General features: G+C 42.6%; 1 protein-coding gene across 1 annotated transcript in view; it reads left to right on the forward strand.

Annotated features, from left to right (window-relative positions):
• Positions 1 to 14842, forward strand: part of SLC12A9 (solute carrier family 12 member 9) — a 681455-nt gene that overhangs the window by 565868 nt on the left and 100745 nt on the right. The gene's annotated exons all lie outside the window — the stretch shown is intronic.

Below are 14842 nucleotides of genomic sequence, written 5' to 3' on the forward strand. Positions count from 1 at the left end.
CAAGCAGAAGTCAAGACTGGTTGTTCACACTGGTCCAGAGGTTGAAGCACAGAGGAAGCCTTTTAGGAGATCGGACAAAGGAGCATTGCTTTGCAGGAACATTTGCTGAAAGGAGTACTGGTTGGCTTCTACGACCCATGGTTCTTCAGCAGGATGCTCCACTTCAAAGGCCTCCCTTTTTCCTAAATTCGAGCTGGAATTATGTGAGAAAGTGTACAAAATGTAATTAAAAGGTAGATGAATATCTGCTGCCACTAGCCTGTCCTGGATACATTATGCAAATAACCACAAAGTTACAAAAGAGACAGTATTCCTACCACCATCACTGTAAGGTGATGTGCCCAGTTTAAAATGAGCAAGGAATTTCACAATGGAAAATAGGAAAGTATAAATAGCTAGGACCGAGGAACTAAGTAGGCAGGTAAAAGTCTTGTCTGGTTCAAGTCAACAGCAAAAAGTTCGGAAGGGTGGAGGGAGTTTCAAAGATGTCAATCATAGCAATTATTCCAATCAAAACATTATCGAAAATGGGTTCTAAAAATAATCTTGGGATTACCTAAATGTACTTCAACTATATTAATCCACCAGGAACTGGATCTCCCATATTTAGATCAAATGGTGGCACTCAGGCCTGTAATATATTGGGTATTAGTGTGGTCTGTACCTAAACTGGGGAAATTCAGAGACACATTGATGGATGTGCTCAGTCAAGAAGGTGGCATGGCACTACTGTGGGTCACGCATGTTGAAAATCTGTTTTGTGGATTTTAAGATGGCACCCGCTGGTAAGAGGATGTGAAGAATGTGCTCTGCCCTCCTGTAACAATGCAGCCCAGTCCTCTAAAGGACATAATCCCACGAGGAAATGAGAGATGACATGCTTGGGTGGGGGGGGGGGTGCACATATATAGCCCCATTGGGGGATCCCACTGTTGCCAGAATCTCCTGAGAATGCTCTTGAAAGTTGAGGCTTAAGTCCCAGGTGGAGTGCATAAATCGATGTGTGAGCCGACTAGATCCCTGAAGGCTCATGTGATGAATCACAGGTGGTCACCCCACCAACCCTGGCCTGGGTCCCTTCTCATGTGGCCAGGGAAAGGGAAACGCATCCTGAACCTGGGGGTCGTGGTCTGCAGAGGAACACATGGGAGGGGATTCAGATCAGGTGAATTAGGGGAATCCTCTCAATTACTTCTCTAGTGACCTTACAGTCTCAATGGCATATTGTAAAACGAAAAACTTAAAAAGAAGAATCGGAATGTTGGGGACTTCAAGTCCCATAATGCCATAGATACTGGGACGAGGAAGAGGAGCTTTGAGGCACAGAACTGCAAAGTCTAGTGTTACAAACAATTGCCTCCTGAGCAGGAGCAGATGGGGGGGGGGGGAGTAGCCGCAGCAGAAGTTATCCGTGGCCATTTATGCAGCAGAGGCAGAGTGAAAACGCTGGGACCACAGCGTGCCTTTGGCGGTTAATGGTGCTGATAGTCGTGAGCCAAAGACTCCCAAGCTGCAGAGGTCATGCAGCGAGACGCGCTGATGGTACAGGTTGTCCTGTGGGAGATAGGCGCTCTCCGCACATAGTGACGGTCTCCGGTGGCTGGAGAGCACCAGGACGCCAGAGGAGTGACGAGGTCGACTGCTCGGGAAGTCAAGAGTCACAGGATCGCAACCCTAGCGATCAGAAGCTCCTAAAAAGAAAAGCAGAAGCGGCAGTGGAATCGAGAGACACTGAGGTGCAGGGAAAACCCAGTTAGTTATCCCATGGCAGGTGACCCCGGGCGCTTCGTTGTAAACCGCTAACTGCTTCACAATGTTTTGAATACCGTACTAATGAAAATAATTGTTTTTGTCCTAAAGATTGTATGAAAAGGAAAAGAAAGGAGAAAGTGTTCAACTATCACTACCCAAATAGAAGAACAACAATATTTTAGAAAAGCTGTGATTACCATTGCCGAAGGACAGAGGGGGCAGTATTAAAACCCCAGTATAACCACCATTGGAAAAGTAAAGCATGGGCGATATCAAACCAGAACTATAACGAGCATGGCCAAAGTAAAGTGGGTGCAATCTAGAAAATAGATAACAACCAGCATTGCCTAAGCCAAAGAAGAGTAATTGGAAGAAAGAAATGTTATGACACAGGATGGACTGAGCCAAACAAGCGTTCAGACCATTTGACACAATGCGCGCAGGAGCAGGTTTGTTTTGGGCTATTGAATTGGCCCCTTTTGTTGTATGTCTGTATGTCCCCATACAAACACTGCAAGTGACGAGGGACATCAAAATAGCCTAGTCGTTTATATTTGGGTGCTGGGAGTAGCATAGAAATGCTACAAAAGAAGCAGAAAGGCTCAGAACGCGTGTTTCTAAAAAAAAAAGGCTGTGATAAACGGGAGCGATACTGAAAAGGAAACGAACCGAGAAAGTGTTTAACTATCAGTACCCAAATAGAAGAACAACAATATTTTAGAAAGGCTGTGATTACCATTGCCCAAGGACAGAGGGGGCATTATTAAAACCCCATTATAACCACCACTGGCAAAGCAAACCGTGGCAATATCAAACCTGAACTAGAACCAGCATGGCCAAAGTAAAGAGGGTGCAATCTAGAAGCCAGATAACAACCAGCATTGCCTAACCCACAGAAGGGTAATTGGAAGAAACCTTTCTTGTGATAGAGAAAGCTCATAGATGGCAGGCAAGTGGTCCTCCTTGTGAAGAGTGAATGAAAAGTGGGAGAGCTAAATACCCTGCAGCATATGTGGCCATTTAAACAGTGGAACATACGGCATCAGTGGGTGTTGCATCCTTATGGAAGAAGTTGTGAATCTTATTGTCAAGACTTTACTGATGTTTTGAAGTAGCCCACACCTCACAGTACCTGTAGCAGTGTTAGGAGATTCATCCTGGTGTACTCTCCTGCTAGGACGAAAGTTGTCCTGGCAGGTTAGTGAACCAGGAAGAAGACATTGAAGTACTCCATTGTGGTTAAAGTTTGGGGAGGAAAGAAAGTGCAACTCCAGCGATGTGTTGGATGAACTGTGGTAAAATCATCCTGATGAAAACATTGTGTATAAAGAAGTGTTTAGTTGTTGTCTTTCTCAAGAAAAGGGAAATACTATTGAAATATTTATTGGAAGAATGATGAACTTTGTTTGATTCAAAAACTATCACAATGCCTACTGAAACCGTCCAGAAGTGAAGGAACTTTGTGTTGGAAACATAACTTGGCTATTGGGAGAATCCTTTGTGTATATTACCCTTTGAATTGGAACTTGATTATTGGATTGAACTTTATTCATTAGAACTTTAATTTGGAAATGTTGCCGTAAGTCTGGGGAAGGGGATCCAACCCTAATTACAAGAATACTTGGTTCTAATTATTATTTACTTGAACAGCCATATGAATGCCTGAAATGATTTTGTTGCATGCATAAGTGTGCTGCAAACAACAGCGAGCGAGGTAATGGAAGCCAGCGCAGTGGAATACATGCTAAGAAGCCTGCATCTTAATGGTGAGACTTGGCTCCCCCCATTATTGTAACTAACGAAGGTACTGCGACAACGGCTCATTGTAGGTCAACATTGAAACTGGGTACAGATGCCAGTTGAGAAAAAGGAGTCTTATCGGCCCTGCAGGACAATATTGGGAAGATCATTGTGGATTATAGCAGTAAAAAAGGCCACTCTAGGGAAATAGCAGCTCCTTGGGGGTCGCGTTAACATTTGAATTGTAGGTGTTGGCACAAGAGAGTGTGGAGTCCTCTTGCTGGACTTTGGGGAATGCCAGAATACAGGAACTACATAACACAAATGGCAGTAAAAAAGGAAGCTGGTTCAATGTCTCCAGGACTAACAGGAGAAGAACTGACTTCTGCAATTGTATTCGCTCTCCCCTCCTGCTTCTCCACTCTTTCTGACTATTTACTCTGTTCTCTCTTCTGTTCCCTTTCTCCCTTTTTCTATCTCCACCCCACCTCCCCTTCTATGCACTTACTCTATCAGAATTGTCCCTGGACCTAGTATGATAGCGACCTCCTCGGTCTCCTCTCCCCTCCCCTTACATTACCCACCCACCCTAGCACTATCTGAAAGTTTGTCAGGCCTAATACGATAGTCAATTGTTTTCTTCCTCCCCCCCCCTTTCTGCACCCCTCTCTCTCACCTTTTTGTTTTTCTCAGGCTGTACCAGAAATGTTGCCAGGCATAGTACGGTAGTCACCTGTCTGTTTCCATTTCCTTCCCACTCTCCCCCTACCTTCCTTATCTAGGTCTTAGCTCTTGCACTAGTGGAAATGTCGTCAGGCCGAGTATGTTAGTTAATTTCACATCCTTACTGTTCATGGCCTGTAAGATGCCATTGTATTTTTCCTTGTTCCCTCCCTTGCCTGAAGCGCATTGAAACATATTGTACATAGGTGCTATATAAATAGACTATCATATCATACCACAACATAATTTCCGGAACAATTCACTTTGTTGAAATAAGATGTAAAGCAATCGATGAAGGTAATGAGATCATGAAACTTGGAGTGCATTGCAACAAATGAACATGCCCTATAAGAGGTGGCTGAAGATACTAAGTATAAACAATCAACTCCTGGAACAATTATGAAGACTCTTCCAAAACCTAGAACTTAAAATGCAAATACTTCGAAAACTGGTTGAGAAGGTCCAATGTTTGCATTAAAGCACTAGCGGAAAATGTTATGGATAAGGACCTGACGAACACAATACTGCACTGCTTAAGTGACCTAATTGGAGACCTCCCATCAGCTGAAATAGCTATAGATAGGATCCATCGGGTTGGCCCCAAAAGGATTGAATCGGGCGCAAGACCGAGATATGTGTTGGCGGCTTTAGCCTTCTATGGTGAAAAAGAAAATATCTTAAGGTCAGCTGTGATGAGTCAGACAGACACATAGGTGCAGTTTTCTCGCAAGATGCCATTTATTAAATAATAAAAGGTGTTTTAAACCCCTAGCTTTCCCTAACCTAACAACGATTTCCCTGCCTACCAAACTAATGCTAAAAGAAAATGTCCAAAATGTCTGTCCCTCACACTAATACATACAACAAAATCATACAGGAATGTTTTGGCGATTTCAACATATATTCAAGTATAAAGAAAATGAGAATTATTATGATGGTGCTTGGATCCTCTTCCCCTGGATCAATTCAGAATATGTTCAACACATGTTCAATTTCAGAAAAGTTATTTTCACTCACCAAATTCTATTCCAGGTGGAATACATAATTCTGGTAAGGTGACTTCCTTATGTCCACAAGGTTTCTCACGCGCATGAGAATTAAGGTGTCCACGTGACAAATCAGTCTTTTTCTTCATATATCAAATTGAAAAGTCAGTCTGGGTCATCAGGAGTTGGTCGGAGCAGTAAAAATGTGGCAGGATCGCTCTTATCACTGGATTATCGCACTGCCCAATCCCGAGTTTGGGCGGAAAGTGCCAGTTTTACTGGTGGTAAAATTCTCCCCTTTCCGCCAATGGACCCAATGGGGAGCAGGAGGTAGGATAAAAGGGGAGTAGAGGGGAGGAGAGGGTGTAGAGGTGGAGAAGTAGGAGGTGAGGCATGGGCGGAGAGAAGTAGAAGAGGAAATAAGAGGTGTTGGGGGAATGGAAAAGATCAGATTTTAGAGTAGAGCGAAAGGTAGGGTAGGAGGGAGAAGAGCGGATGGGTAGGGGCAGGCGGTTCCAGTGGAACTGAGCAAGGAGTTGGAAAGACTTGTAACACAATTGGCTTACTACAACTTTCATACAGAAGAGGACGATGGTTCTTATATTGATTTGTTTGCCATTGGCAATGCAGGTTGTAATCCTCTCCCCCTTTCTACCAGGAAGGCTTTTCCTCTGATGTCTCCTATTTCTTTCAGCCCAACCTATTGATTGTTGTCAATGATTTGCAACTTCTAGGATTGCTACATTCAATCTGCCTTGATATAATAATAATAATAAATAATGAATATAATAATAATAAACCAAACCATATCTCTTGGCTTTGGTAATGTAGGAAATAAGGTCCCTTATTTGGATATCCCTCTTTGGAAAAATTGCATCCCTTTTGTTTTATATTTGCCCTTCTCTGGCTTGGGTAATGCAGGTTACAATGTTCTCTTATTGGGCCTCTCCTTTCACGGAAGTCATATTCACTTTGTTGAATGATTGCCCCCTTTTAGTTTGGGCAATGCGAGTTACAATATTCTTCTGTTCGCCCTCTTTTAAATAGTTACGTTCAGTCTGATTGAAATTAAATGTTCTGTATTCAAAATTATCTTTCTTGTTCAGCAGTCAATTTTGGAGCGGCCCAGGGTTACCTAGTTTAGACCAACTCACCGCTTGATGCTGGTGTGCTCTAGCATCTTAAAGCGTGTGTGTGTGCGCGCTAGATGGACAGACTCAAAGGAGATGGTAAAATACTGCTTTAATCTCGAAGTATAGCAGTGCGAATAAACTAATCAAATCTTTTCAATTTTGCTCCATTTATATAATACTAAATGTGTCATCTATGACGTCATCCTACGTGGCAAACCGTAAAGCCTATCGAGGGGTAGAATTGGATTAGGGGAACATGTCTACATATGGATAGTAAGCGTGTTAATTGGAGGCGGATTTAACACTTGCTAGGCAGACAAATGGCGAGTGGGCCTCTGTGCCATGTCCCAGCCCTTCTCTTCCCAGTCTCTCTCTGACTGACACACGTCGCAGACCCCACATTCAGCCGATGTACTTCAATCCAGAGCTGAAAGTGTAATATAAATAATTGGTATGCTCTACGTACCACTAGTAAGTTTGTTTTTACAGTGCATAGTAGTTCTCTGGCCATGTAAAGTCGCACCTATCCGGATTTGCCATTGCGCTTTCCGTCGATATATGCAATTGAGCTGTAAAATACAAACTTATTTTTCACTAGGCAACACTAATTCTGAGGTTATCTACATCGCAGACCTCCTTGGTGCTGCTCAAAGATCTGAAGTACAGTTTGAAGTGAAATGGTAAACAGCAGTCGGCACTGTACTTAGAATCGTGACGTTTACGCTGACTAAAAGTTAACTTTTGCAAACTTTGAATGGAGTGATTTCAAAAGCATTTAGCATGAATGCTAGAAAAGCTAATTGCGAGGTTAAGCGTGAAAATGAATTTCGCTTCGTTCTGCATAATGAGTACAATGTGAGACAAACGGGTCCACACGTTTGATGGCCACGCCAGCTGACGAGGTTGACACCACAGTTGAAGGGACACAGGGAGGATGATCTCTCGAACAGTGTGTTTTTGTGATCGAAATCTGAATCCGCGGTTTGCTATATTAGACAGAAGTATGCTGTTGCTGCAGCCAGGCAGAAAAACCCTGTACAAATATGGTAAGTGGTTTAAGATGTGCAAATGGAGGTTTCTGCAGCGAGCTAGGCAGAAGTCACCTGGTGCATGTGGCAGAGATTGTGTCCATCAATACAGCAGCTGGGCTGAAATTATAAACAGGGTTGCTTTCCATCATACTTGTTTTAATGGTTTTAACCGTTGAATGTATACCTCACACAAGAAAGTGTTGGGGAGAATTCTCAGAAATGTGCTAATTCTTCTCTACCTTAGAAGACCTTACCGGGGTCTCCCCAGCTCTTTTGCTGGACTTTAGGACTTTTTAATTTCTAACTTGGAGAGAGTAGGCCCTTTTTCTCACCCTCTCATGTATTTTTATTGTGATTTGGACTGTGTTCCTTTTGATTTTGGAGTCTGACAAACTCCATAGGCATCATCTTTACATTGTGACAAACAGCACCTTCAGTGCAGTGGCACAGGGAAGTCTCTTAGATTGCCCAAAGTTTTGAACACCTTCTCTTGGTGAAACTACTGTTTCCAAGAGCAGTGAAGTGAAATTGACTTTAAGTAAAGTTTGTAACTTTCTAGACCCAGCACACAATATCTTACAATAGGGTGCTGGAGAGGTTACTTAGTATCCCCCTTTGTCTAGTTTCTCATGTAACATTTTCATGTTACCCTTTCTACAATTAGTGGCTGGTGGCAGTGGTGTACTAACGTTGTGTGTTTTACCGCGTGCTGCGTTCGCAGCTGCAGTAAAGCACCCATGAGTGCCCATTTTGTCAATATGGCCCTGGTCGTCTTTTTTCGCCATTTCTTGTTGGAAAGGGCCTTCTTGAGATTTACTCTGCGCGCCAGACCAGGTTTGGTCCCTTTGTTCGCTTTGTCTTTGGTGGGATTCACAAGTGAAGCCCGCCTCTGGCTCCAGTATGTGAGGGAGTGAGGGAAGTGACCGAAACTCCCGGTGTTTAATCCACTTGGTTACAAGAATTCACCGGCAAGGACAGCCATCCTGCGCTGTGATTGACAGCTAGGCTGGAATGAATATGAGAAACCTGCATAAAAAGAGAGGCTTTTTGGCTTGGAAGTCGACCACTGGACGAAGGCTTCTGAAGAAGAACTAGGTAGAGATGACTCCTGGACCGTTGGTTTGCACAGTAAAGCCCTGCTGCTGTGCTGAAGCTCCGAATTCGCCTTGACTAGAGAAGCCCTGCAAGGACGACTTCTCCCCTTGATTTGGTGGGACCAATAAACTCACCAGTAAGCCCGCCTGGACATCCTCTCTGAGCTGGCTGCATTTCCACTGCCGCTGCTACTGGAACCGAAGTGCCAGGGAGAGAAACACCTGATTGTGTGCATTGCTTTTAAATCGGACCCTAGCGCTAGGAATATCCTCCAGACTTCCCTGATGCTGGACTGACCAAGCCTAAGCACCTCAACAGAGTGCTGGACCCCAGAAGCAAGGAAAGTCTGAAGTGGTATCCGAGAACTACAGTTTTGCTATTTGCTGTCCGACGCGAGGAGCTGAAACACAGAAGGCCCGCTGAATTGAAGTTTGTCCATTGCTGCTGCTGACTGTCTCATTGCAGAGCAGGAGTCCCCAGACGTCCTCCCTCTTGTCCCTAGACTGAGGTTCAGGAACAACAGGATCTGCAGAGCTGTACAGGAACAGAAGCCAGCTGGAACCATTTCTTCTAACCAGAGATACTGTAAAGTCTAAGGACTTACCTCTTGTCATGTAGCCTTACTTGCTCTCAGTTGAGACCTCTCTTGGTTACCTTGCAGAGTTGCTATAGCTTTGCTCCTCACAAGCCTACCAACTTGTGGTCCTTCAAGTGTTCTATGTTCTACAGACATTTCTAAAAACGTTGTGCAAGACTTTTTACCTACCTGCAAAGAAGATCTTCAGCTTCCCTAGGCATTGTGCAATTAACATTGGCTGTCCTGGCTCCCTGAGTGACTCTTCTTACCTCTGACTCTGTGCTTTATCTTTTCCTCAGGAAAGGGGTAATTTATTGAACATTGGAAGGTTTCAAAAAGTGCTTACCTGTTTATGAAATATGATATGATAGGTTATTTATAACGCGCTTAATAGCCAGAGGTTTCTTTGGGTATTAATTATTTGTTAACCTGTGTTTTATTCCCCTATCTAACCTTTGCACCAAACTCAGAATTGCTCTAAATGTACTAGTGATAAATCAATGTCCACAGAGTCCTAGCTATTTAAGTTACATGACTGTGAAATAAATGAATCATTGTTTTATCAAGAAACCTTGAGTGTAACTGTTTATTGGAATAACAGTACTGTGAAACTCAGTGTCACAACATTACTGCTTATATTGACCCCTCATGAGATGAGCCTGGCTTCTCAGCCACATTACCAACTGTGTAGTTCAGACCTATACCAAAGACTGGGTCCCTATTACCAGGAGGTCAAGGTTATTGTAGTGAGTGCACCCAAAGGGTACTGCATTCAATCTTACCTAATAGAAAGCTTCTATATGTTCTTTCTACCATGCGTTCCAGCCTATTTACAGTTATTGACCAATGAGTCACCTCATTCTTCTCTGTGTTGTGACTGATCAGTTAAGTAGAGTCTGTGTGTGTTGTATTGTGCTGTGCTCAGATACATAGCCAACAACTTGACCGTGTGTGCTCCCTCGCATCGGAGGACCCCGCATCCTGTTCTGTTCCTCCCCCTCCTGCGTTTTCCTTCCTTCATCTCGCATCTCAGCCCTTCCCTCTCGATCTATTGTGTACTATTCTGACACTGTCTCGTGCTCCACTGTTTTTTTGGATTTACTTTGCATTGCCTGCATTCTTCTTCTAGGTTGCTGTTGTGTTCTATGCCTTGTTGACTGTATTGACTTGGTGTTTTCTCTCCACGGTTCTTGATATTGTGTTGCTATCAACAGTTTGTGGCACCACATTACAAGTGACTGCAGTTTTCACTTCTAGGCTCCCTTCTGACCCCTGTGTTTTGCTTTTGGTCCTGTATTGCATCTACTTTCTTTACTTCCAGGTTCCCTGTTGTGATTTGTGCTTTGCCTTGGTTCTGTCCTACATCTGCATTCTCTACGTCTAGGTTCCCTGCTGTGCTCTTTTCTTTCTGATGGTTCTGTACTGCATCTGATTTGTAGGTCCGTTGTTCTTGTTCTTTGTTGTGCCCCCTCCCTTTCGTGTTCCCCTTGTGCCGCCCTCCTTTCTGCTCCCCTCTCCCTACACCCCACCCTTTCCTCCCCTTAGCCCCTATGGTGCCCTCTGTCTCACCTATCTTTTCTTACTGCTTTTCTATCGGCTATCCTACTAAGTCTGGCAGGAAGAACCTCAAAAGGGGCATCTTGGTCTCCAACCCAGGCCTCCCGATCGTGGATACCTATACCAGTGCTTCCTCCAGACAGACCCTTACCGACATACTCTTTGTCGTTCGCTCTCCAGGCCTATTGACCCTGCCATATGGTCTCTGTTCTCTCTCCTTTTTCCTCTTCTCTGTGCTCCTGGCCCCCTTCCACTCCTCTAAGACCACCAATAATGTCTACTTAAATGGCACCCTCTTGGTCCAGGATCCTCTGGCCAATCTCCTCCTCTTTGATAGACGCTTCCTGCGTCTTCTGAACTTACTTTCCTCGCCTGCTATCCCTTTTTACCCCTCTCTGGCTCCTCTACCGCCTCCTTCCTCTGCCACCTCTTCCGCACCCCATGATGCTTCTCTGGCCATCCTGTTGTCTCCCTCCTCTGCCACCCCCTCTGGCACTCTCTTCTCCCTCTCTGACTACCCTGCCTTCTCTTCCATCCTCTTCTGCCCATCCTCGGGCACCAACAACACTTCAGAGTGTACCTCTGGCCTGGATCCCTGTCAAGGTCCAGTCTTGAATCTTCCTGCAGGAGTGATGCTGGCCCACCACACCCCCTAGGTGTGCCAACTCAACAATCTCTAATAAGATATAATTACTAAACTGGCAAACCCAAGGGGAAAGGGGAGTGGAGAACAAAAAAGCAGATCTTCACTGGTTTTTCTATGTAGACCTCTCGACTACTGGTTTTCCATCTGGAACTGGTGTACTGGATAGATGATTCCTCAGTGTCGTGTCTGTGAAAATCTAAACATATATAATATACTATTACTGTCACTTTAATTAACCACAAATGCTTTAATATGTTTTCGGTTAAAGGAATATATATACCTGCAGGCTATGCTTGATAGCTGATAGGCTTAATATAGCTAAGTATCTTTCTTTCTGAATCTTTTAATATCTTCTTTTACTCAAACTTATAGTCTCAAGAATCTTAATTTATTATGAAGCTTTAATTGTCCAAAATCCTTCAAAAAATAGTCTTGAGATTTAAAAGTGTTCTTATCTAAAAATTGATGTCGGCAATGGACAATCAAAAATGTATTTACATTTTTTTTTGGTAAATTTCTCTTAACTGAAGTACAAATGTTGATGAGGAACACGCTGCTATTGACATCCGGAAATAGGGTGCTCATACCTTAACTCCCATGAAGAAACAGGAATCTTAGAATGAAGATGTGCTCTCAGAAGAATCAAAGCAAACGAAAACACGAAGCAAACGGCACCGCGCATTCTGGAAGAAGAACCGCGCAGTTGAAGAGGACCCGCCCACATCGCGCACTCAGGAAAGGAACCGCGCACAAAAGATAATCAGCGCTACCTACACTGAAGTCGCTCGATAATACTTCCACGAAACGACGCGCAAGAATTTGCAAATACGTCACAACCAGGAAGTAACAGGAACACAGTAGAGGACGCACGATACACGTTTAAAGGTTCTTTACTCCAAAAACAATCTATGACGAACTTCACGTGCACGCGAGAATTCAAATAAATATTCGATAATTTAGCATTGTTAAACACCACAATAACTTCACTCATTTAAAACAATTTATACCTAGTAACTGAAATACTATTCCAACTAGAACGCCAATAAAGATAAAATGTAAACGCAGCCGCAATTACAGAGAAACAAATGTTTACTTAACCAGCCGGTTAACAACACGAGCAAACAAGCACTTGAAAGTTCACAGTTTAGTAGGATTACAGTTTCAAACTTATATTGTTTCAAAATAACTTCTTGACTCCATTTGTAGATATGATATTGATAGCAAATAATAAGTGTTTTCCACTTATTGATTTAGCTTGCTTCATCTGTACAGATAATTATTCTTTCAACGCTGGATGAGTTCTTCTTGAAATAACTTTCTCTTCTCAGTAGTTTTTTCCTTCTTATAAAGTTTCTAAAGATACCGAGCTAAATAACTGCAACCTTCCTCTAAGGAAACTGGAATGAAAGGCAGTTTAGAATCTTAGTGAAAGTTCCAAACTACCTCACAGCACCTCTCCTCCAATCACTGTTGTGGAACGGACCCTCCATCTTGGCCTGGGAAATTTGGCACTTCCTGAATAGTTTAACATTAAGGAAACTTATGTAAACAATCAGATGTTAAATTCAGAACAAACACCCAAACATCACTCAACCTTACTCCTATATATATAAATATATATATATATATATATAGTGTCTCTTTGGAAATGTGCCATGGAATCCTGACAATACCCCCTCCGTAATGCCCTTACCCAGGGCCAACTTTATCAGGATGTAAATGATGAAATCTTTTAACCAATCTAGGAGCATGTAGATTTTCAACTTTTCCCATGAACGCTCTTCTGGACCGTATCCCTTCCAATCAACTAAGTATTGAAGTTGACCACAAACCAGTCTTGAATCTAAAATAGCTTGTACCTCAAATTCATGCTCATCTTCAGAAAACACAGGGCCAGGAACTTCATTCATTCTGGTATCCTTCCTAAAGCTTTTCAATAAATTAACATGAAAAGTTGGATGAACCTTTAATCCTGGTGGTAACTTCAATTTCACAGATACAGGAGAATAAACTTGTTCAATTTCAAAAGGTCCAATATATCGTGGACTAAATTTATTCCTACCCTTCAACAGTAAATCTTTTGTGGATAACCATACTTTATCCCCAATCTGATCATTTGTTTCTTTCCTACGTTTTCTGTCTGCAAATATTTTGTAAATTAATTTACTCTTTTCCAAAGCCTGAACTGCTCTTTTCAAATTTTGACCCATAGCTATCAACCTACTTTCAACATCAGGGACCTCAATATCATCCAACACCACCCCTCTCAAAAAACGTGGATGGAAACCTTGATTTAAGAAAAATGGAGACTTAGAAGTTGAATCCTTTGAAGAATTATTATAGCAGAATTCTGCCAACCAAAGTAATTCCAACCACCCCTGATCAGCACCAAGATAGCATCTTATATACTTCTCTAATTCTTGATTCACTCTTTCAGTTTGACCGTTACCCTCAGGATGATAACTTGTTGTTAAATTAATCTCAATTTTCAACTCTTTGCAAAAGGCTTTCCAAAATCTAGAAACAAATTGAGATCCTCGATCGGAAATTACTTGACTAGGTAAACCGTGTAAGTTTACAACATTTTGCAAAAAAGCCTGAGCTAAAGATGTTGCTGTTGCCGCTCCCTTAATAGGAATAAAGTGACCAGCCTTAGAAAACACATCCACTAATACAAGTATAGTTCAACAACCCTTGTCAGGCGGTAAATCCACAATATAATCCATTGATACCGTATGCCAAGGACAAGGTGGAATCGGAAGGGGAACTAACAATCCTGCAGCTTTCTGATGATCTGACTTAGAACGAATACAAACATCACAAGTTCTCACATAATTCTCTGAATCTTCCTTCATTTCCTTCCACCAAAATTCTCTTTGAAGAAGATCAAAGGTTTTCTTCCAGGATGACCAGCCAAAGGAGAATCATGACAATTCTTTAATGCCTCTATCCTCAACTCTTCATAAGGCAAATATAACAGCTTTCCAACAAAAGGTAAACCTTCCTTGATGTGACGTTCAGAATCTTCTGCCGCCCAAACCAAACGTTCTTCTTCAGTATAAAATTGCAAAATTGACTCATGAAAATCCTGAAACCTCTCAACCCCAGCAATGAAAAAATTCTTCTCTGCGAGCAAAGGCATAGGAGTACAAGGATCACTCTTCAAACTTCCAGGAATACACCTAGATAAAGCATCTGCTTTTCCATTCTGACGTCCAGGTTTGAATAAAATAACAAAATCATATTCTGCAAAAAATAACGACCACCGCAATTGCCTGGGTGTTAAAGTTCTTCAGATCGAAGAAAAGTCAAATTCCTATGATCAGTCAACACTGTGACCCGATGTCTGCCACACAAAAGATAGTGTCTCCACTCCACAAAAGCTGCCTTAATAGCTAACAATTCATGATCAGAAATCGTATAGTTTCTTTCTGCAGGGGAAAACTTTTTAGAAAAGAAAGCTACCGGATGAAGCTGTCCAGTAACACGATGACATTGTGACAATACAGCCCCCATAGCACAATCTGAAGCGTCAGCTTCTAAGAAAAAAGGTTGTTCAACATCAGGTTGTAATAAAATAGGTCGAGAAACAAACTTCTTTC

Source organism: Ambystoma mexicanum, chromosome 1p, assembly GCF_040938575.1.
Source record: "Ambystoma mexicanum isolate Mex_15411 chromosome 1p, UKY_AmexF1_1, whole genome shotgun sequence".
Classification (NCBI taxonomy): Eukaryota; Metazoa; Chordata; class Amphibia; order Caudata; family Ambystomatidae; genus Ambystoma; species Ambystoma mexicanum.